Source organism: Oncorhynchus nerka, linkage group LG12 (genome assembly GCF_034236695.1).
Source record: "Oncorhynchus nerka isolate Pitt River linkage group LG12, Oner_Uvic_2.0, whole genome shotgun sequence".
Taxonomy (NCBI): Eukaryota; Metazoa; Chordata; class Actinopteri; order Salmoniformes; family Salmonidae; genus Oncorhynchus; species Oncorhynchus nerka.
Window position 1 is genome coordinate 19,311,709 of NC_088407.1, and position 25,080 is coordinate 19,336,788.

Consider the following 25,080-nt stretch of genomic DNA (forward strand, 5'->3'; position numbering starts at 1 on the left):
TCGGCTTTCAGGGGTCAGAGAGATCGTGTATTAACGTGTATTAATTCTGATAGGGGTTAAATTCGATAGGGATCAGTAGGGGATAGAATTGGATTCTAGAGTTGAATTCTATCCAGTAAATCCGCTTAGCTCGGTCTGATAGGGGTCGAATTAATAGAGGTCAGAGATATAACCTGTAATTGTATGTTTTGTCTATTTGTAACTGTTTATATTAAAATGCAAAGTGGTTGTAATTGTTTCCATTAAGATTGTTGGTTGTTACATAGAGAGAAAGAGGCAGAAAAGAACAAAAATCACGTATTTAAGAAAGAAGGGTCAGATACGAAGGGAGCGAGATTAATGAGAATCCTAATTGAGGGAAAACTTTGGGCGTTTAAATTAGTGCTATTTTCTGTTGTTCAGATGCCGGAGTAACAAATGCGTATAACTGAAAATTGGGTCTATTTGCGGAGAATCTCAGTGGTGGAGTTCTCGCCTGCCACGTGGGAGGCCGGGGTTCGGTTCCCAGCTGAGGTGTAAAGAATAGTTATATATATCTGAGTTTTTGGTTGTAATTGATCTGGTTGTTTTGCAGAGAAAGTTATAGTAAAGATTAAGTTTTTAAGCACTATTAAAATAATCTACAAAATCTGGGAAATTGAGCTCTAGAAACTGATTAGAGTGTCCACTTCTGGTTATCTTACCCTAACGATGTAACTATAGAACGCATATTGGATTATCTCCGTCTGGGTGAAACATGTTAAATTAAACTGCCCTTAAAGTCTGAACATGTAATAATTTTTCTTCCCAGTATGAGAGAAGTTGCGGGATTTATTGAATAAACTGTTTTCCATAAAGTTAGAGAATTCGAGGGATGCTCGATGTAATTTATAATGTTGTACAAAGCCTAAGGTTTTCCATCAAACTAATTATCATTGCGTGATTAATGTGAAGTAGTAAAGTAACTGAAATACGTTGCATAAGTAAACAATCTACTTTCAATTAAAAGGCGCATCTGTTTCCTAGTCATTAGTGTCGATTTTATTCTTTGATTGCTAATATGTGCAATTTGGAATTTGAGAATCATAGCTGGAGTAACGTTCGTACTATTAAAATTGGGCTATTATTTTTCTGGGAATTACCGATAGTGACTTGTTTAGATTTTACTTTGTAAATGGGGTTTATATCCGGAGTAATTTTAGATATTCACAATAGCATTGGTGGTTCAGTGGTAGAATTCTCGCCTGCCACGCGGGAGGCCCGAGTTCCATTCCCAGTCATGGCGCTGGCTGAATTCAGAGTTTTTGATTGTAAATAATCTATTTGAATGATTGCCTGGAAAGTTATGGTCGCTAGTGTTTGTATAAGAGATAAATTGAACGTTTTCAATAGATTGTTTAGGTTAAATTGATAGACTATTTCAATTTAAAATAATAACGAAGCGAATTCCGATGCAAGACGATATCTGTTCACTAGATCTGCTGGAATAATGTATTGAGAATTGGGTCGTATTTAAATTACTGTATCAATAGAGAAGACAGTGACTTGAATCAAATTAATTCTGAATAATAACGAGGGAACAATTACGATAGATTTGTGTCCATCGAAATGTTTTTATAAGATTAGCGAATTGAGAGATGTTGATTGATGTTGTAAACTCTAATTCAGGATTCAACAGATGTGATAAATTAGGTTTGGTTTATCGAACCCGAAATACTGTTGTTGCAGAAGGCCAACCATTATTTACAATGAGTTGAAAATCGTTGCGAAATGAGTCAAGATTGAGCGCTTGTTGATGACATCACTCGCGAGGTTTCCGTCGCCACGGAAATGATGTCTTGACTGGGGGTGACAGAGAAAATGGTTAGTGTCCTTTAAAAGGAGTATGTAAATCGTCAGGAAAGATGCTAAAAACTAGCAGCTGATTCGCTGGGTGGGTATCATTGATTTGTGGCGTTTATTTGGACTGTAATTGGGCCGTGAGAGAGAGGGATTGGATGTCTGAGTCATAAAACATCGTGATGGTGGATTCTGATGGTTGTTGATTCTTGGTTTGATCGTTTGAATAGCACCAGTGAATTTGAGCACTGTTTCCATTATGTGGAACGGTGTCAGGGTATTAATGGTGAAAAGCAACCTCTATGGTAAAACATTGTACATGTTTCAGTAAACTAGCGAGGTTGAATTTGGTTATTTGAATATTTCCCTTGATACGTAGACATACGTAACAGGGGCAAGTTGTTTTTCCTTGAGGAACACGCAGATGGTGTTTTGTTTTATTGAGATGTAAATGTGAGTTGAAGGAGCCAAGGGAAAATACGTTATTTGTATTAAATATCAGGGATTATAATATTGGGGAGAATGAGGCCATAAACGACCAAATTGGAAAGGCCTGGAAGTTTTGATTAATCATTAAGGTTTGCAAATATATACACATAAAACATTTGTTAGGACTATTTGTTTTGGTGCAAAGGTATTTTAAAGAGACGCTCAAATATGGAACTTTATGAGTTTTTATTTTATGAGTTTTAAATTACACAAGTGAATTTGGATTTTAAGGATAAAGGGTTCTTTAATATGTCTAGTGTAGTATAGAACTTGACTATAAAAGGGTGGGTTGACTCATGGACCTTATCATGACTGTCTTCTAAGGTCTGATCAGCCTTGGGGGAGAGTCATTGGTATAATGAATGTGGGCATATTGAGTACTAGTTTTAAGGTAAATTCATTATAAAGGAGTTTAGGTTATGAGGTTAGGATAGGATATATATTAAGCCAATAGGGCAGGGAATTACATAGAAAAATAAGTTTCAGTTCTTAGGGGTGATAAATCACTGTAGACAAGGAATTCTGCACTCTGCAACATATATTAAATTCATGTTATTGTCAGATAGAATACTGAGAGTCCTTGAAGGAAGGATTTTGATATGATAAGCATTTGTTTTGAATTTTTTTTTTTTTTTTTACCATTAGGGATTTAAAAAAAATAAATAAAAATAGTATTAAATTTAACAGGTATATAGGACATCTGTGATGATTTAGGATTATTGTTAGGTTGATAAAGGAAATGTAAGGACTTTAGAGATTGACACTCATAGACATGATTTTGGATAAAGTGAAACAGTTAGAAGCTTAGTGGTATTTGAGAAATATGAGAGAAAAGGTTTAAATTGGTAAATATATATTTAAGAAAATATATAAGTAGCGCAGATAGTTCTTAAGTAGATAAGAAACTTGACAGGGAATTGGTACTGGATTGACGCCCAAGGGAGAATTGGACATGTGGAAAACTAAAAGGGGCTCCTTCATGATGTCAGACATAAGGATAATATACTAATCTTACCTAAGTCAGTATTTAGAGTAGGTAAGGTTGATACCTGGGCAGAGTCAGGTATCAAAAGGGGGATGGGTAAATTGTGGTCTAGGATAGGATGGGGCTTATTGGATAGGAAAAAAAAAAAATGTAAGCTAACAATTGGGAATAGAAGTTAAAGATATAATCAGATAAAACATATGAGAAATTGTTTGTTAACCAAGCCTGTATGTCCAGGATTGTATGCATTACAGGTGAACTACAGGTGAAGTCCCTCAATCCAGTCCCAGAGGCTTGGGGACCATAGAAGACCCCTGGTGACAGCTAGCTGAAAGAGCTACCCAGATTCATATCGCACGGCGGAAGGGTAAGACATTTTTTCACTGTCGGACAATAAACAGAGTTCGGGAGAAGAACTGGAATTAACAGAATTCCGGGGGCCAACTCTCGAATGAAGTAACCCTACCTGTCCTATCACCCCTGTTTTTGTTCATAGAAGTGAAGATGTGTCTGGCTCTGGCTAAGTGATGTGTATTTTGTTCCAAAATAAGCATAAGAATCCCTAGATCTGGGTAGACAAGAAGTTAGAGTAGAGATTACATGATAACCGACTTCGGACAGTTCTAGGATTGGAGAAGAGGGTATCCTTATAGCATGGAGGATCCCACAAGGGTGGATAGGTTTTCCATGATATGGGGAAACCTGGGAGCAATGTTGAACTTTGTAAAGGTGATGAAATCCTACTAACCATCAAAACTATTAAGCTCTCTGATGCAGGCACTCACACCCTCGGACTACAAAGGACGAGGACAGACATGATGGGTGTGTTTTCTATCAAGGTACTGCCAAGACCAGAGGTAGCCGGACACACTCCTCTACCACCACTGTGTTAAAAATACCATTCAGGTAATTAATGTTAGAGTCTATTCGGCTATTGATCAATTAGAAACTGAGACTGGTTTTGATAGTAGGGACAATTTGTGGCTGTCTTATATGAGGTACACAGCTAAAACCCTGAGAGGAAAGGACTGTATTATTTGAAGTTATGCTAGACCTGTTCTGGCTACACCCATTTGCTGTAGGAGAAGGAGAGGGGTGGTTGTGTATTTTGAGAAGTTTTTACCAGGTTAAGCCCAATTCAACCCTCTGTTCCTCTTTGAGCCTTGTGTTTCCTGCAGTACCTCCTCATCGGGCCTCTTGGGGTGTTGAGGCATATGGGGGCAATTACGAGTGCATCACGGGTACAGGTAATGGCATTGATTATGGGAGATTGCCTGAAGCTGATTGCAGGAGTAACATAACCATTAATTCCACTTGGCCAGTTACAGGCCTAAACCAAACTAGTGGTCTGGCTGATGTATGGTGGATGAGTGAAGCCAAAAGAGGGCTGAGACCCATTCTTAGAGGAGAATGGCAAGGTACGTGTGGTCTGACCAGTTTGATAATTCCACTGACCATTGTTGATGTTGTTGCTGAACAGCTGCTGAGTTCTGTAACCAGGGGACCTGAAAACATTCCATCCCATGGGAGACAGATGTAGTAGTGCTCCATGGACAGAGGATGTAGTTGACATACACACTAACCTGTTGGGAGTGTCAGTGGGGATTCCTCATGAGTTTCAGGCCTTGGGTAGGAATGATGGACTCTGGCACTTACTACCTACTATGGGTCCAGCCATGGTGGATGCTGGACAGACTGCATGGATTAATTATATCTACTATGATCAACAGCGTTTTGTGAATTACTCCCGTGATGCACTCACTAGTATGTCTGAACAGCTTGAGGCCACATTTGGGGTTTCCAGACAGAATAGACTTGCCTTGGATATGCTTCTTGCCAGTCAGGGGGACGTCTGCAAGATGTTCGGTAAACAATGTTGCACGTATATTCCTAATACCAGTCCAGATGATAGTTTTTAAACTTCACAATCTAAGGCGGGGTTGATGCACTATCTGCTAAGATGAGGTCCACGGGGGGGGGGTGGAGGAGTCTGTTCTCTTGGCCTGGTAAGTGCACTGGTAGGATGGTTACTGGATTTCTGACCCTAATTCTTGTATTATTTGTTATTGATGTGATGTGCTGCTCGCATCATACTGTGTTTTGACAAGTCTGTTACAGATGTGGTGAGGGCTTCAGGCATGATGCCTTTGCTTGATGCTCCAGTTGGCGATGCTGATACGGACGCATGCTTTCAGGGGAGGATGGGACTGACTGATGATGACACATGGTTTGGAGTCCCTGGGTGGCTTGGAGCCCACCTGGTACAGGATAAAAGTAGCTGAGAGGACCAGATGGTTTCTAATAATTCTTTACTCTGTTTTCCATGACCAAAGTTTTATCCTACATCTTACATGTCAATAACAATAAAGTTTTATCCTGTTTTTGATAAGTGACACCCTTGGGGGGAACAAGGGCATACAACAAAGGCATATATAACTTGTTATTAGTAATAAACGTTTTATTATTTTCATGAAATGCTATGACTGCTGAAATAAAGGATAATTGAGTGACACCCTAGCTGGTGTCAAAAGGGGGACCTAAATTTCACACTATTTTCTTTTGTTCTGTTTTTGAATGAGCTGTTCTCTTTTGACATGAAGGTAGTTTACACTTTGTAACTGTTATATGATTCATTGCTGAGTTTTTGTTCACACCCTTGGGGTTATTTTACATTATAGCCATTACCATATATATGATTGAATATTATCTGCTGTTGCCTTGTGTGGATGTATGTATGTGTTATGCTACCTAGCTGATTTGAACCATTCTTAAAAGTATCAGGGCCATGGAACTTTCTCATGCTGGAAAAAATACAGAAGGGAGGGCACATTCAGAGCGTGGGGTTGCGAGAACAAGCGGTCTTTTTGGTTAGATAACAGGAGCCAGGTGCGAGATAACGGTATGGAGCATGAGACCCATCTTTCAGTTTTTGCAGCAATTTTAGGAGGGGGATCCAGTTGCTTTTATTGATTAAGCTTCTCCATTGTATGTCGTGTCCCATCTGGGATGGGAAGAGGGGGAAATTATTTTTCTTTGTGGGCCATTTCCGGATAGACATACCTAGTTTAGGATATTTTTCCTTTTTGGATTATGTCTTCGTTTTTGCTTGGAGTAATGTATCTGGACTATATCACATCTCTTAGGAGATGTGAAGAGAGGGTATCAGAAACTTTTTCCTGCTGGAAAAAGTGGGCTAATGTGGACAATCATTTTACTTTTATTTTGAGCTGTTCTCCGCTCTGTTAAATGAGGGTTGTAAGTTCCTAGGTGGCTGGTAGCCAACTTAGTACATAGTGGGATTGAATGGAGAACATGATGGTAATACATAAATATCTATTTCTGTTTAATACCGTGCCTTATTTCATAGTCCTTATGGGAGAAGTTTCTCTTTGTGTCTGGATCCAGTTAGGTTGTGTCACGTCTCTGGTGAGACGTGAAGAGAGGGTTTTGTAAGGAATTGCTATTTCGTATGCAGGTGACTAACTTACTGCTAATTACATGGCTACAACTCACAGTAAAGCCTGTGGGGTCCCCTACAGGATAGCTCCCACATTACACACAATCTCCTTTTAATTTTAACCGAACACTGTGTGCCCGAAGAAGATCCTACGATGATGGACAGACAACTGAGCCAATGGCGGAAGACTACAGACTACAACCAGCTGAACCAATCCGGAGATCCGATCTTCCTAGGGTCAACCTACTTTCTGTGACGTATATAAGAGCTGTGCTGACTGTTTACGCTCTCTGCCTGCTGTTCCAACACGAACTAACGGAAGAGCCGTATTTACGTGTACCAGATATTTTCACTCTGAATAAACTGTTTACTTGTCATAAAATTTACCACTTAGTCTGAATCGATCCTTGACCGGCTCACCCATCTACATATCCAATTGCTAACAGTACCTTCTCCACTCATGCCGGGAATTGGTGTTGAAGGACAAAGTTGTTGTAGTGACGCGTCCTCTGACATGGTCGGCGGTTGTAGGGAGGCTGAGCGATGCGGATTGTTTCGTTGCTGTCATTTGTTGTTGTCCTGGCCACTGCTGCATGAGCTCTCCTTGAGTGAAGTGAGTGATAGCCAAAAGAAGGATTGCAGTGAGACGAGTGATGTTCATTCTGTCTGCTTTGACCAGAGAGAGAGAAAGAGAGAGAAGGAAGGAAGGAAATAGTTAGATCATGTACATCTACTTTATAGTTTAGTGAGAAGTCATTTGAAAATAGTTGCCCTTTTTTCACATTTTCGAATTGTAATTTAAGTTTGCGTCCTAAATTGACTGCCGTCAATTCCGATTGACCCCAACCTGGCCTCACTACGGAATCCTTACACGTTCCCTTCCTCCCAAAAATGTGACCTGGAGTTGTTCTGTCTGATGCCGATTCTCATTTTCTTGCTCAAAATCCATTTGAGCACTTCTATATATTAGTGGGAAAACACTGACACCACCTGGGAGAATTCGTACACTAAAATGTTATGGGATGATCCTAAAACTGATGTGTGAATTATTGTCAACATGATCTTTTCCTGTACTTGTTTGCATTATACAACAAATATGTTGGCTTACTGCTACTAGTAACTATATAGTACAATTGTTTCCTGGGGCTCTATTCAATCTGTATCATTGAAGCGTTACAGATTGCGCGATAGCTTTTTAAAAGTATTTCCAATTTCCGATTGAGCTGACATATGCAGTGTTAACCGTGAATGCAATCTCCGCTAACGTGGGAACATTGTTTTTAAATTGTAATCACGTAACTCTCGCTATATGGACCGAATAAAGCCCTTAGTTGCATAAAACTGTACATTAGAAAAACTGTAGAGGAAATAGGTAGCTGTAGGTCTACCAGCAGCATTGGTTATAAATTGTATAGCTAGGCAAATTAATTTCTCGTAAGCTATTTATTTATGCAACTCTCGTATCTTATGTTTGTGTATTTATGACATAACACAGTTAAGAATTCACGAGTATAGCTACAGTATACTGATTATACATGGGTTTATATGAGTATAGTTACACTATACTGATTATACATGGGTTTATATGAGTATAGCTATTAGAGGTCGACCGATTAATCGGAATGCCCGATTAATTAGGGCTGATTTCAAGTTTTCATAACAATCGGAAATTGGTATTTTTGGGTGCCGATTTGCTGATTAAAAAAAAAATATATATATATATTTATAAATAAAAATATACCATTATTTAACTAAGCAAGTCAGTTAAGATATGATTTGAACAAGGATTGAACCCCCAAAACCAAGATTGGAGGACCTTCCACTGGTGACGAAGTGTTTCATCTGGTTGTTTTGAGTTTTGTATATCAAGAACGCTGCCGACGCCTGCTATTAATAAACTGGTTTAACCAGTCACTTGGACCGGTCGTGTGTGATTGTATGTGTAAACCCTGCCTTACAAAGATCTTGGTGCCGAAACCGCCACAATATCTATACTGATTTATTCATGACTTTATATAGCTTCAGCAGTGCAGTGTATGACCTAATTTGCCCCAAAAGTGCTTTGTGAGTTAACAATTGATGTGTGACTTCAGAGATGGCCAGGGTAACTGTTTTGGGTGGGTGTTAAATTGTTTGTTGACTTGCTCCTGTGTGAATAAGAGGCCTGTCAGCAAAAATCTACAGTATACAGGCCTACACAGAGGGTGCAGGATGTATACACTTATGCTTTGTAATGCCAGTTAGTTTTAATTTCATACAAAAAGTCTCTCATTGGTTATATATATGTGTAATTGATTCAAATATTTTCATCAATGTGTAACAAAGTAAAAAGACAAAATACTTATCTGATTGAATTGACAATTCACCATACGTTACTGTACTAACCCCAACCCAACCTTGCCGTGACCCTATTACTGCAACACCGACGGTCACAAGTCATGAAGGCAGTCAACTTCCATGTGAACGTTTAGTCACGTTAATTAAGCTTCTCCAAGTTCTGATGCTTTCTGCTGGTAATTAGTAGCCACCAAACTTGCTAACTGCCTGGTACTAAGCACTCTATTGTCCATCTAATCACGCTGACATCAGTGCAAATGGAATGGATCGAAGCTAATCAAACACTTCATGCGAGCTCATGTTGCACAACAGAGTGATGGTCTCTATTAAAAGAGGATCACATCAGCTTTCTATAGGCTAGGCCTACTATATTTATTGATCAACTTTCTGTTTCTGTTTTATTGAGTGTGTTTCCTTAGGTTACTGCTGGAGGGCACCCTTACCTTGTTTTCTAGTTTCCAGGTTACCCTGATTGTTTGTTATTGGCTTCACCTGTGTTTGATTGCCCCCTCTGGTCACCTGGCTATTTAGGTTCCTCTGTTGGCCTGGATCCTTGCTTTGATCTTATTTTTAGTGCATTCTTGTGCTGTTCCCTTGTTTCTGTTAAGACTTTTAGTAAAGATCTGGATTTACCCTTACCTCTGCTTGCGGTGTATCTCCGCGACTGGGTTCAAGTTCGTACAAGCATCACTGTAACACCTTCCTAATATTAAGCACGTTGCTTATATTTATAACAGGAGTATAGCCTGCCTGACTGGAATGAAAATGAACCATGGGAAAAGCATCCTCCATTCGCTCTTAAAGAGCATAGATGACATGTTTGTCCCGCTGCCCCTGTTTTGATACAGGTGCATGATAATGGTCCATTCTAAATCAAAACTAATGTCATACAAATATTATTTAGTATATGTAAAGATTTAATCAAGAATAGTCTGATGGGTGACAATATTAGCCGATTATATTTTATCCCTTGTGAATGATGCCCAGCATAAGAAACAATTACTTTTTATGTGACTTTTTCTAATCATAGTTGCACACCTCATGTAGCCTAAAGTTGCCAAATAACTTCTTAAAACTAAGCACATTAATCCGCTTTACACAGGGTGTACAGACATACATAAGCAGCGTGTGAGTTTAAAGTTTGGGTAAGATAATTTTCACCAGAAAAATGCACCTTTATTATAACAGCATTACAAGCATAATTGTATTTGCGGTCACTTTTGATAAGTGTTTTCCGCTAATTATCGCCTACTACCATGTGCGCATTGCTGCGCTTATGTGAAGAAATAGCCTAAAAGCCTAACATTTTAAGCTAAAAGTTCTGATCTGTTGGGTCAGTCATGTTGCGTAAAAAAGTTTTTTTTGATGCTAGTGGTTGTATTAATTTGAGATCTATCACATCCCACAACTGGCCCAGACTATGTTTGGAATATTTATTTATCGCATAGAACAAAATAGGTTGACTTTTGCACTATGGGGGATAGTAGATTGACATAGGCTAGTGCTTTTGCTGTTCGTTAGGCCTACTCATCATGTTGGCTGACGGAAAGTAAATGTGGACAGTTCTTCCAATAACTTAAATATGAACCTCGGAATTGGATAAGGACGCGCGCAGTTGTGTCCCCCTTCACTTGTAGCCTATGAGAAAGACTTGATCAAGTGATGGAGAGCCATGTGAGTGAGAGGTGATTCAGAGCGAACAGCACTCAGGAAGAAGGGCACAATGGCTACTGGCTGCAAAAGACATGACATTCTTTAGGATGCATTACGGCCACTAAAATTCTAGGCATCATCAAGTGCTTGTCAAATTGTGAATGAGTGACTGATGTAGTGTGTACAGCCTGCACCAAAAAACTAAGCAGAGCTCATGCCTTTTAAATGAACTAGTGTAGCCCACAGCCATTTGGCATAGCCAGATCAAGACCTAAAAAATAAGGACATATCAAAGTATGCTATTCTGTTCTTCTGAAATAGACTAAATTTTCTTAAAATCATGCTTCTTTAGACCTGTCTAAAATAAATAATGGATTTGTTGTGAATTTGTAGGCTATATTACATGGACTTCTTAGAGTTTTTCAAATGTTAACGTTCCAAAGGTCTGCACCAGTGGCTTGTATATGTGGAAGCCAGGAGATGCTAAATGTGTTTGTTAATTAACGGTCAACTACCTTGAAACCGACAGTTATTTGCTTGACAATCATCGGCTGACAATTTTGTGATCGCCACAAACCTAACCCGACCCTACCCTAACTCTAGCTGTAGCCCTAATCCTAACCTGAAGTGAATGTCTTTTACCTATAAGGCTGAGCAATGCGTGACATCACCCTGTTTTGGTGATGACCAGTGGGTCTGAGTTCTCCTCCCCATTCAGAAGATGTGGGCTGAGATATGGATATATTTCCCCAATAAAGGAATACCCAGTGAAAGAATGTATGTGAGCCTTAGCCTCCACATCATAAAAAGACACCAACCCCTCCTCATAATCCACAAACACCCCCACCTTCTGGGGCTTTTCTCTCAGTGACAACAGAAAAGGGGGGTCCCCCAAGGCTCCGTATTTGGCACCATTATAATTCACTATAACCCAGTAACCGTTAGTAGGATTCACAGAGAGCTTCCCCTTCCTGTTGGCATCTCCTCTTGCTATTCCCAGATCCCAACCCGTCTTGTTCCCGACATCCACCTCCCAGTATGATCTCCCAGAGGTTAGCTTGTTGTGTCCTAGGACGCTGCCGAAGTGATCGAAGCGATGCGGACAGTCAGGGATGTCCTGTATCTTCCCTCCATCTCTCACTTCTTTCCCGTCCTCAGATAGAATCAGCTGTGTGTTTGCTGTGTCCGGGTCCAATGTCACATCAACTGAATAACATCATATATGGTTGTTATTGTTCGGAAAAGATATATGGGCATATATAAGGCGTATCAGTTGGCCTGAATGAGGTTAACATGTGGCCTACTACAAAATGAATGTGGTTGAGATGTACTCTAAAAAATTTGTATACTAATGTAGTTTTACACTGAAATAAAAACAATATACACCTGCAAACTTCAGGATCCTCTCAAGTTCTGTGGAAGAAATCACAGATTTGTGCTGTCAGGGTACTTGCAACATATCAAGCTAAACAGAAAAACACTGGAAAGTAGTCCTATAATATTTACAGTTGACGTCAGAATTTTACATACACTTATGTTGGAGTCATTAAAACTCGTTTTTCAACCACTCCACAAATTTCTTGTTAACAAACTATAGTTTTGGCAAGTCAGTTAGGACATCTACTCTGTGCATGACACAAGTAATTTTGCCAACAATTGTTTACAGACAGATTATTTAACTTATTATTTACTGTATCACAATTCCAGTGGGTCCGAAGTTTACATACACTAAGTTGTCTGTGCCTTTAAACAGCTTGGAAAATTCCAGAAAATGATGTCATGGCTTTACAATCTTCTGATAGGGTGATTGACATCATTCGAGTCGATTGGAGGTGTACCTATGGATGCTTTTCAAGGCCTTCCTTCAAACTCAGTGCCTCTTTGCAAGACATCATGGGAACATCCAAAGAAATCAGCCAAGACCTCAAAAAAATTGTAGACCACCACAAGTCTGGTTCATTCTTGAGAGCAATTTCAAAATGCCTGAAGGAACCATGTTCATCTGCACAAACAATAGTACACAAGTATAAACACCATGGACCCAAGCAGCCGTCATACCGCTCAGGAAGAAGACCCGTTCTGTCTCCTACAGATGAACGTATTTCAGAGCAAAGGACCTTGTGAAGATGCTGGAGGAAACAGGTACAAAAGTATCTATATCCACAGTAAAACGAGTCCTATGTCGACATAACCTGAAAGGCCGCTCAGCAAGGAAGAAGCCACTGCTCCAAAACCGCCATAAAAAAGCCAGACTATGGTTTGCAACTGCACATGAGGACAAAGATCATACTTTTTGGAGAAATGTCCTCTGGTCTGATGAAACAGAAATAGAACTGTTTGGCCATAATGATCATCGTTATGTTTGGAGGAAAAGGAGGAAAAGGGGGAGGCTTGCAAGCCGAATAACACCATCCCAACCATGAAGCACAGGGGTGGCAGCACCATGTTGTGCACTTCACAAAATAGATGGCATCAATCAGGAAGTTAAAGCTTGGTCGCAAATGGTTCTTCCAAATGGACATTGACCCCAAGCATACTTTTGAGTGGCAAAATGGCTTAAGGACAACAAAGTCAATTTATTGGAGTGGCCATCACAAAGCCCTGATCTCAATCCTATAGAAAATTTGCGGGCAGAACCGAAAAAGCGTGTGCAAGCAAGGAGGCCTACAAACCTGACTCTGTTTGAATTTCAATTTCATAGAAATGATATAGTATAATGATTCATTATACTATATCATTTCTATGAAATTGAAATTCAACCATTTTTAGACAGACAATAGACACTCCAGTCTAGTACAATCCATGTACTGTATTTCACACAATACTGGTACACAAACACATGCATCAACTAACGGATCAGCTTGCAGGTCAGCTTGCAGAATGTTCAGAGTGTGGTACCAGTGGAGATCATTTGTGGATCATATATTAAAAGGGTTATGTCAAAGTAAAATTACTCACCTGCAGGAAGTGAATGTGATCCTTGAGGTCAGCAACATCCTCCAATTGACCAATGGTTTCTTTCAGTTCTCTGATCTCTCTCTTCAGCTCCTGGGTGAGTTCTCCTGCCTCTCTCTCCACCTCCTGCTGCCATCCTCCATGGGCCTGAGAGCATCTAGATGGGTCTCCTCTACAGTTGCTATCACTGCTTTGAACACAGAGTCAATCTCCCTCCTCTCCCTGTCCACGAGGGCCTAGAGGATGGATGGTGGACAACAACTCAATATTAACTCAATGTCTCTCTCCCGCCTGTGTTTTTGTCTCTGCCTGCCTCACTTTTCACTTTACCTTTCTCTCTGTGCTTGTCTGTCTGTGTTTCATGTCTCTTTTTCTCCCTGTCTATGTGCAACAGGTCTCTCTTTCTCCCTGTCTATGTGCAACAGGTCTCTCTTTCTCCCTGTCTATGTGCAACAGGTCTCTATTTCTCCTTGTCCCTGTCTATGTGCAACAGGTCTCTCTTTCTCCTTGTCCCTGTCTATGTGCAACAGGTCTCTCTTTGTCCCTGTCTATGTGCAACAGGTCTCTCTTTCTCCCTGTCTCTGTGCAACAGGTCTCGCTTTCTCCTTGTCCCTGTCTCTGTGCAACAGGTCTCTCCGCCTGTCTCATGATTAAATATGTCACTGTTAGAGTCCTCCATCTCTGTGTTTGCAGGTAGACATGTAGTGACTCACACTAGACACATTTGAACATCTTGGCCATGTTCTGTTATAATCTCCACCCGGCACAGCCAGAAGAGGACTGGCCACCCCACATGTGCTCTCTCTAATTCTTTCTTTCTCTCTTTCTTTCTCTCTTTTTATTTTTATTTTTTTATTTCACCTTTATTTAACCAGGTAGGCTAGTTGAGAACAAGTTCTCATTTGCAACTGCGACCTGGCCAAGATAAAGCATAGCAGTGTGAGCATACAACACAGAGTTACACATGGAGTAAACAATTAACAAGTCAATAACACAAAAGGAAGAAAAAAAGGGGAGTCTATATACATTGTGTGCAAAAGGCATGAGGTAGGCGAATAATTACAATTTTGCAGATTAACACTAGAGTGATAAATGATCAGATGGTCATGTACAGGTAGAGATATTGGTGTGCAAAAGAGCAGAAAAGTAAATAAATAAAAAACAGTATGGGGATGAGGTAGGTAAAAATGGGTGGGCTATTTGCCGATAGACTATGTACAGCTGCAGCGATCGGTTAACTGCTCAGATAGCAGATGTTTGAAGTTGGTGAGGGAGATAAAAGTCTCCAACTTCAGCGATTTTTGCAATTCGTTCCAGTCACAGGCAGCAGAGAACTGGAACGAAAGGCGGCCAAATGAGGTGTTGCCTTTAGGGATGATCAGTGAGATACTCCTGCTGGAGCGCGTGCTATGGATGGGTGTTGCCATCGTGACCAGTGAACTGAGATAAGGCGGAGCTTTACCTAGCATGGACTTGTAGATGACCTGGGGCCAGTGGATCTGGCGACGAATATGTAGCGAGGGCCAGCCGACTAGAGCGTACAAGTCGCAGTGGTGGGTGGTATAAGGTGCTTTAGTGACAAAACGGATGGCACTGTGATAAACTGCATCCAGTTTGCTGAGTAGAGTGTTGGAAGCAATTTTGTAGATGACATCGCCGAAGTCGAGGATCGGTAGGATAGTCAGTTTTACTAGGGTAAGTTTGGCGGCGTGAGTGAAGGAGGCTTTGTTGCGGAATAGAAAGCCGACTCTTGATTTGATTTTCGATTGGAGATGTTTGATATGAGTCTGGAAGGAGAGTTTACAGTCTAGCCAGACACCTAGGTACTTATAGATGTCCACATATTCAAAGTTGGAACCATCCAGGGTGGTGATGCTGGTCAGGCGTGCGGGTGCAGGCAGCGAACGGTTGAAAAGCATGCATTTGGTTTTACTAGCGTTTAAGAGCAGTTGGAGGCCACGGAAGGAGTGTTGTATGGCATTGAAGCTCGTTTGGAGGTTAGATAGCACAGTGTCCAAGGACGGGCCGGAAGTATATAGAATGGTGTCGTCTGCGTAGAGGTGGATCAGGGAATCGCCCGCAGCAAGAGCAACATCATTGATATATACAGAAAAAAGAGTCGGCCCGAAGATTGAACCCTGTGGCACCCCCATAGAGACTTCCAGAGGACCGGCTCGGAAACCAGATTGCACAGCGGAGAAGGTACGGTGGGATTCGAGATGGTCAGTGACCTGTTTGTTGACTTGGCTTTCGAAGACCTTAGATAGGCAGGGCAGGATGGATATAGGTCTGTAACAGTTTGGGTCCAGGGTGTCTCCCCCTTTGAAGAGGGGAATGACTGCGGCAGCTTTCCAGTCCTTGGGGATCTCAGACGATATGAAAGAGAGGTTGAACAGGCTGGTAATAGGGGTTGCGACAATGGCGGCGGATAGTTTCAGAAATAGAGGGTCCAGATTGTCAAGCCCAGCTGATTTGTACGGGTCCAGGTTTTGCAGCTCTTTCAGAACATCTGCTATCTGGATTTGGGTAAAGGAGAACCTGGAGAGGCTTGGGCGAGTAGCTGCGGGGGGGGCGGAGCTGTTGGCCGAGGTTGGAGTAGCCAGGCGGAAGGCATGGCCAGCCGTTGAGAAATGCTTGTTGAAGTTTTCGATAATCATGGATTTATCGGTGGTGACCGTGTTTACATAGCCTCAGTGCAGTGGGCAGCTGGGAGGAGGTGCTCTTGTTCTCCATGGACTTCACAGTGTCCCAGAACTTTTTGGAGTTGGAGCTACAGGATGCAAACTTCTGCCTGAAGAAGCTGGCCTTAGCTTTCCTGACTGACTGCGTGTATTGGTTCCTGACTTCCCTGAACAGTTGCATATCGCGGGGACTGTTCGATGCTATTGCAGTCCGCGACAGGATGTTTTTGTGCTGGTCGAGGGCAGTCAGATCTGGAGTGAACCAAGGGCTATATCTGTTCTTAGTTCTGCATTTTTTGAACGGAGCATGCTTATCTAAAATGGTGAGGAAGTTACTTTTAAAGAATGACCAGGCATCCTCAACTGACGGGATGAGGTCAATGTCCTTCCAGGATACCCGGGCCAGGTCGATTAGAAAGGCCTGCTCACAGAAGTGTTTTAGGGAGCGTTTGACAGTGATGAGGGGTGGTCGTTTGACTGCGGCTCCGTAGCGGATACAGGCAATGAGGCAGTGATCACTGAGATCCTGGTTGAAGACAGCGGAGGTGTATTTGGAGGGCCAGTTGGTCAGGATGACGTCTATGAGGGTGCCCTTGTTTACAGGGAGGACCTGAGCCCTAGGACCATGCCCCAGGACTACCTGACATGATGACTCCTTGCTGTCCCCAGTCCACCTGTCCGTGCTGCTGCTCCAGTTTCAACTGTTCTGCCTTATTATTATTCGACCATGCTGGTCATTTATGAACATTTTAACATCTTGGCCATGTTCTGTTATAATCTGCACCCGGCACAGCCAGAAGAGGACTGGCCACCCCACATAGCCTGGTTCCTCTCTAGGTTTCTTCCTTGGTTTTGGCCTTTCTAGGGAGTTTTTCCTAGCCACCGTGCTTCTACACCTGCATTGCTTGCTGTTTGGGGTTTTAGGCTGGGTTTCTGTACAGCACTTTGAGATATCAGCTGATGTACGAAGGGCTATATAAATAAATGTGATTTGAATTTGATTTGACTAGACTCCCCTTACAGGTATAGTTCCTCATGTCCTTGTGAATACAGTCCAGATTATTTGTACTATCTTGTTTCCCTCTCTCTGTGCTTGTAACACTGTCTCATGTGTACTTACAGTCCTCCATCTCTGTGTTTGCAGGTAAACAGGTAATACCTCACACTGACTTAACCAGGCCTCACCTTGCACTGCTCCACAGACACCCTGATCTCCTCCACCTTTCTCTCCCTCTCCAGGATTCTCTCCTGCATATCAGCCTTGGTGCTCCCCAGGTTAGCCTAGGACACACACACACACACACACACACACACACACACACACACACACAATGAAACTATCTCATAGTTTTGTGATAAGTTATTTTATGTTTTCATCACTCAATACACACTCTCATTCAGACTCACTCAATACTACACACTTTTTAAACACAACGAAACATCTACAGAATTTATTGAACCAGTTGAATATACGACAGCATGAAAACCCATTGAAAATATGACACCTTCTTCCTGTCCCACTCCATTTCCACGGAGATGAACTCGTGACCCTCCTCCACGCAGAGGGAACAGACACAGCGCCCCTCTGCCCTGCTATACAGCTCCAGGGGACTACCGTGGGTCAGACACGCCCTCCCATCCAGGTCCTTCACAGGGGCCACCAGCCTGTTTATAACATTTTAAACAGTACACTGTATTATCCATCTAAGTGTGTTTTCTGATGAAGTTTTCTATGCAATTTTATTGTGAACTGTTGCAAGAATCAATAAAGTCAAAGTAAACCAAGCCATTCAGGACATCCACAGGGGCCACCAACCTGTGGCCCTTCAGCCTGCCTGCTGAGGTGTTGGGGCCCAGGTGAGTCTCGCAATATGAGGCCAGACACACCAAACAGGACTTTTGGGCCTTGAGCTTCCTCTCAGTGCAGACGTCACAGGCCACCTCACCTGGAGCTCCAGAATACTCCCCTGGCTTCCTCTCCTGGGCCTTTTTCAACTCCTGAATGAGAGTACTGAGGATGATATTCACCTGTGGGTGATATTGTGCTTTGTTAATCAATTTGATGCTGTTACTGTTCATTATCTATACCCATTGCCTCGTCACTTTATCCCTACATATATGTAAATATCTACCTCGTGCCCCGGCACATCGACTCGGTACTGGTACCAAGTGTATATAGCTAAGTTATCATTACTCATTGTGTTTTTATTCCTTGTGTAATATCAGTTCTACTATTTCTAAATTTGTTCTGTCTGCATTGTTGGGAAGGGCCCATAAGTAAGCATTTCTCTGTTAGTATACAGCTCGGTTAGTCTACAAATCGTTTGATTTGATTTTAGTACAATACACCCCCCCCCAAACAACATGTTGATGTAGTGGGGAAAATGGCTGAGACAGGAAGTGTTATATTGACTTTATCTAGCATTAATTCACCTGTGGGTTCCTCCTCAGATACTCCTTACAGACGGGGCATATGAGGTCATTGAAGTGGAGGTTGCATTCCAGGCAAGTCTGGCAGAAGGTGTGGCCACAGGGGGTGGTGACCGGGTCCTTAAACAGGCCCAGACAGATGGAGCAGTTGAGGTGCTGCTCAATCAGGACAGGGGTGTTGATGGAGATGGAGACTGCAGATGAGAGGGCCATGTCTGATATGGGATGTTAGAGATATCAGATTCAGTATCCCTCGTTCATTAAACATACAGTCTGCAGTTGCTACATCTTTTTAAATGCCTCTTGAGCTTAGTTCAACTGTAGTACTCCATCGGAACCCAAAATATAAGCTTGTTTTACTTCAATGTTTGGAAACAAACACTATGTATCCTCAAGACATTTTGATATAATGGATGGTGGGCCCTTGCATGGGCGCAGGGTAGCCTAGTGTTTAGAGCGTTGGACTAGTAACCGGAAGGTTGCAAGTTCAAATCCCCGAGCTGACAAGGTACCAATCTGTCGTTCTGCCCCTGAACAGGCAGTTAACCCACTGTTCATAGGCCGTCATTAAAAATAAGAATTTGTTCTTAACTGACTTGCCTAGTAAAATAAATAAAAATCCATAGGTCTGTCTATGAATTTAGGAGTGGTTACATTTCTCCAGCCCCATTGAATAGCTTTATACCGAAACAGGGGTGGGAATCACACTTTGTTATTGTTTCAACTGCTGATTTCCCCTTTAAGAGACTAAAACTCATATTAGAGAGATGCATTGTTGGTGGTGCACAGTTTGGTTAATGCCCTAGCAGTACACAGCTGATTCAAATAATCAACGCTTTTTATTTGAATCAGATGTTTAGCGTTAGGGCAAAAACCAAAACGTGCACCCCATGAGGTCCCCAGGACCGAGTTTGGAAAACGCTGCTTTACAGAATAGTCACAACTTTGCTGTGTAACTGAGGCACTAAAATGAACCGTGTTTGGTCGCCCTCTGCTGGTACAGGAACAGTACAACACCATCATGATGTCTATGGAGGTATTTGCATCAGTCACATGAGATTTCACAGTGAGACATATAGCTATGCCCACATATGGTATGACCACTGACACACCCATGTAGCGAGAGATGCCTCTAAGACACTGTGTATATACCTACCTACTGACTTACCTACCTACTGACCTACCTACCTACTGACCTACCTACCCACTGACCTACCTACCTACTGACCTACCTACCTACTGTACCTATATACTGACCTACTGTACCTACCTACTGACCTACCTACCTACTGACCTACCTACCTACTGTACCTACCTACTGACCTACCTGCCTACTGTACCTACCTACTGACCTACCTACCTACTGTACCTACCTACTGACCTACCTACCTACTGTATCTACCTACTGACCTACCTACCTACTGTACCTATATACTGACCTACTGTACCTACCTACTGACCTACCTGCCTACTGTACCTACCTACTGACCTACCTGCCTACTGTCCCTATATATCATACTTACCTACTTTTGACTATTCCATGGATTAATGAATGAGGCTAATGTTGACTAGTTTTGATACAGAAATAATAATAAATGTAGTTGTACCATAGTCCTTCAAAGTATAATATGCCTATCAACAGTATTCCACCATGTCATAATGTATTAAATCTATTGTACCTGTACATGGTCAATAACAAACAATCGATAATACATGACAGTTGAACATCATTCCTCGACATCCTATGTCAACACATCCTGACAGTAGCATAATGTACACATAAAAGTCTCTGTGTGTTTAGTATAAGAAAAAGAGTACAACCTTTCAGCTGATGTGATCTTCCTTTACTTTAGGCTCCTATACTCCCTGTGTATCTCTATTTCTCTCTGTCTTTTCTGCCTTGAGTTTCGTTTCTGCAAATAAATCCACACCCCTTTCCCTGAATCAGGTATTTCGACATCAGTACCAGTGTGGGCCTATGCAAACGTGTGTGTGTGTGTGTGTTTTATGCTTGAAAGTCAAACATCTTTCTTTGAGTACACATTTGTTACCAAAGTTTCACTTCTGTGACATTCTGTTAACGTTAATGACAAGCTGCAATATATACACAAGACAAAGACAAACTGCTAACTGCACAATCACTAAATGGTGACAACCCTGTGTAAAACTTGATTGGTGGGTCATACTGTTTTCTGGCAAAGTTGATCTTCACATCTTCACATTTACTCTTTACAAATTATAAGAAGCCATACATTTTAGTGGTGTGCGGGTCAGCTGTTTGTTCACCCGTAATTGCTAATAACCCATCTGCAACAGCCTGACTACATGTAATAAAGTCCAAATCTGAGGCCCGCACACAACCCTAACCCACAAATATAGACAACGCGCTATAAGCTACAGTCAAAGACGGCAGAAAGGTTTTTTGACAGGGGATGCAGGATTTATTTTTTGCTTGATTAAGATATGTTCCTGCTTATAATTTCGGACATTTTGGTAGGCTATTTGTTAGTCAACGTGTCTATAGTTAGTTACATGTAGCTTCTCTTTTGTCATTACATGTTGCCATAGAAGACTAAATAAACCCCTGTGAAACAGAATAATGTAATGCTTCAATCTATATAGTTAATATCAGTAATGTTCTCTCTGTCATCAAACTTTAATATTTTATGTACAAAATGTCCAAATGACACCAGTTTGACCGATGGTAAGGAAAAAGAAAGCTGTGAAAACGACGTGTTTCTGATAAGATTTCAGTTAAGCTTCAGTTCTCAACTCCTGTAGCTGGACGCCGCTCGGGCCTGATGGATGTTTCCTGCCTTTTCATCTGTCCCTATCCGACTGGCCTGTGCTACCTGGAACTTGCCTGCCAAGAAAGTCGTTTCCATCTGCTTCTCCTCCTCCATCTTGTAGTGGAGTAGACAAAGAACAGCAAAAGGATTGTTTCAATCAGCGCTGGTCCCATGTCACCAGTCGTGGAAACAAAAGACAGCGGCATGCTGCTAAGCGGACGGGAGTGTGGGCGAGAGGTTCGGAGCAGATTGACATAAATTATAGCTTCGCTGTACTGGCACCTGATCTACCTGTGCCTTTATAGTTGGTATTGCCTGTGTCTGCGACGGTTGTGCTGATTTCAGCTACGCTGACTGCAGCAGCGGCTTTGTCGTCGAGTCTGGATCCTTTCCCTGAGAAATGTCTCAGTACCTGAGCAAAAACGTTGTGCTATCCATGAGCACGAGTGTAAGACATTAATAAGCTGCTCCCAAACATTTTAAACCTACATCAGGAATTTGAGTTTATGATAGTTCATGTGGGATTCAATAATATTATGAAGGGCAGCTCAACAACAGCTGAAGACGGATTTTAAAGAACTGATTGGGTCTCTGCTTGACACCAACAAACGCCCCATAATATCTGGCCAGGTTCCCTCCCCATGGCATGTAATGTTTCAGCAGACTTGTTGCCCTCCATATATAGCTACGAAACTATTGCAGCTCTGGTGGAGTAACATTTTATTGACAATGTTTATACATTCTGGAAACAAAGCAAATGTTATAAGTAGGATGGGATACACCCAAATCATTTGGATTCCTGGATCCTTTCACAGCATTATAAGGCAACGTTGAGACAATGACTTATCAATGACCCAAGCCCAGCTCAGTTAATACCTACCATTGTCACTAAGTTGCCATAATGCAAATGTACATTATCCTAGGGGCATGGGAAGACACAATGTAAGTAACCTAATTTATTTCCCTCTAACTGCTCTGAATGCCTCTGCTGATCCTACAGCTAGAGTTATATACAGTTAGCACTGAGGCGGTGTGCCCTAGTAGAAAATGCAAAAAAATAGCCCACATTACAATGTGTTTTTATTTAACTAGTCAAGACAGTTAAGAACAAATTCTTGTTACAATGACGACCTACCCCGGCTTCCCCTAACCCGGACGATGCTGAGCCAATTGTTTGCCGCCCTATGGGATTCCCGATCACGGCCGGGTGTGATACAGCCCGGGATCAAACCAGGGTCTGTAGTGGCACCTCTAGCATTGAGATGCAGTGCCTTAGACCGCTGCGCCACTCGGGAGCAGGGTTCATGAAATCAATAATTTGCTAGTAACAGATGACACTCATATTCTGACAGTCTCTGAAACTCATTTAATTACACCTTTGATGATACAGTGGTAGCAATACATAATATCTACAGAAAATACGGAAATGCCAAAGGTGGATTCTCCTCAGAGGTGTTGCCGTTTATATTCAGAACCATATTTCTATAAAGCTTAGAGAGGATCTCATGTTAAATACTGTTGAATCTTCAGTCTTCAGGTTCATCTGCCTCACCTAAGCCCATTCTGGTGGGAGGCTGCTATAGACCACCAATGTCTAGCAGACAGTCTCTGTATAACGTGTGAAATACTTGATAATGTATGTGATATCAACAGAGAGGTATATTTTATGAGTGATTTCAATATTGACTGGCTTTCATCAAGCTGCCCACTCAAGAAAAAGCTTCAAACTGTAACTACAGCTTGTAACCTTGTCCAGGTTATCAGTCAACCTACCAGGGTAGTAACAAACAGCACAGTAATAAAACCAACATGTATTGATCTCATCTTTACTAATGCTGTAGAAATGTGCTTTAAAACAGTATCAAAATCCATTGCATGCAGTGATCACAATATAGCAGCCATAGATAGGAAAACCAAAGTTCCAAAGGCTGGTCTAAGAATAAAAGGTAACACAATAGGGATTCCTATGTTGTTGATGTAAATAATGTTTGTTGGTCTGTGGTGTGTAATGAGGAGGAACCAGACGCTGCACTTGACACAGTTCTGAAAATTGCTTATTCCAGTTACTATTAAGCATGCACCCATTAGTGAGTTTGGAAGAAGTGAACAAATTATTAGAAAGTGTTTGCCCTTAGGCCTGGAGGGAAGCAAAAGTACTTCTGCTACCCAAGAATAGGAAAGTCCCCTTTACTGGCTCAAATAGCTGACCAATCAGCTTGTTACCAACCCTTAGTAAACTTTTGGAAAAAATTGTGTTTGACCAGATACAATGCTATTTTACTTTCAGACTTTCAGCACGCTTATAGGCAAGGACATTCAACAAGCACGGCACTTACATAAATGACTGATGATTGGCTGAGACAAGTGTATGATAAAAAGACTGTGGGGGCTGTTTTGTTAGACTTCAGTGCAGCCTTTGACATTATCCATCATAGTCTGCTGTGGATAAAGAGTAACCTGCCCAACAGAACACAGATGGTGTTCTTTAATGGAAGCCTCTCCAACATAATCTAGGTAGAATAAGGAATTCCCCAGGGCAGCTGTCTAGGAGCCTTACTTTTTTCAATCTTTACTAATGACATGTTTACTAATGACCTGTGTGTCTATTTCACAGCGAGTGAAATGACTGCAACACTTAAAGAGCTGCAGCTAGTTTCAGAAATGATGGCAAGGAATAAGTTAGTCCTAAATATTTCTAAAACTGAACACATTTTATTTGGGACAAATCACTCACTAAACCCTAAACCTAAATAAAAAATTTAGCAAGTTAAGGTGACGAATTGTCAGACTGTAAACTGTCATGTTCAAAACATGTTGATCCAACAGTAGCTAAGATGGGGAGGAATCTGTCCATAATAAAGCTCTACTCTGCCTCTTTAACAACACTATCAACAAGGCAGGTCCTACAAGCTCTGGACTACTGTTTAGTCATATGGTCAGATGCCGCAAAGAGGGACCTCAAAAAATGACAATTGGCTCAGAACAGGGCAGCACAGCTGGCCCTTAAATGCACACGGATAACTAATTTTAATAATATGCATGTACAAGAGGAGAGATTGACTTCATCACTACTTGTTTTTGTAAGAAGTGTTGACAGGCTGAATGCACCAAGGTGTCTGTTTAAACTACTAGCACACAGCTCGGACACCCATGCATACCCCACAAGACATGCCAAGGTCTCTTCACAATCACCATGTCAAGAACAGACTACGGGAGGCTCACAGTACTACTTAGAGCCATGGATGCATGTAACTATTCCACATCAGGTAACTGACGTAAGCAGTAGAATCAGATGTAAAAAACAGATACAAATACACCTTATGGAACAGCAGAGTGTGAAGAGACACACATACAGATGATAAGACAAGCACTCTACACAAACGTACACATGGATGTTATATTGTAAATATGTGATAGCGGAGTAGTGGCCTGAGGGAACACACTAAATGTATTGGGTAAAGTGTTAGGAAATGTAATGTCATGTAA

General features: G+C 41.6%; 1 pseudogene; it reads right to left on the reverse strand.

Moving 5' to 3' along the window:
• Positions 1-11,856: 11,856 nt before the first annotated feature.
• Positions 11,857-20,710, reverse strand: LOC115139047 (E3 ubiquitin/ISG15 ligase TRIM25-like; annotated as a pseudogene).
• Between the last annotated feature and the right edge of the window lie 4,370 nt (positions 20,711-25,080).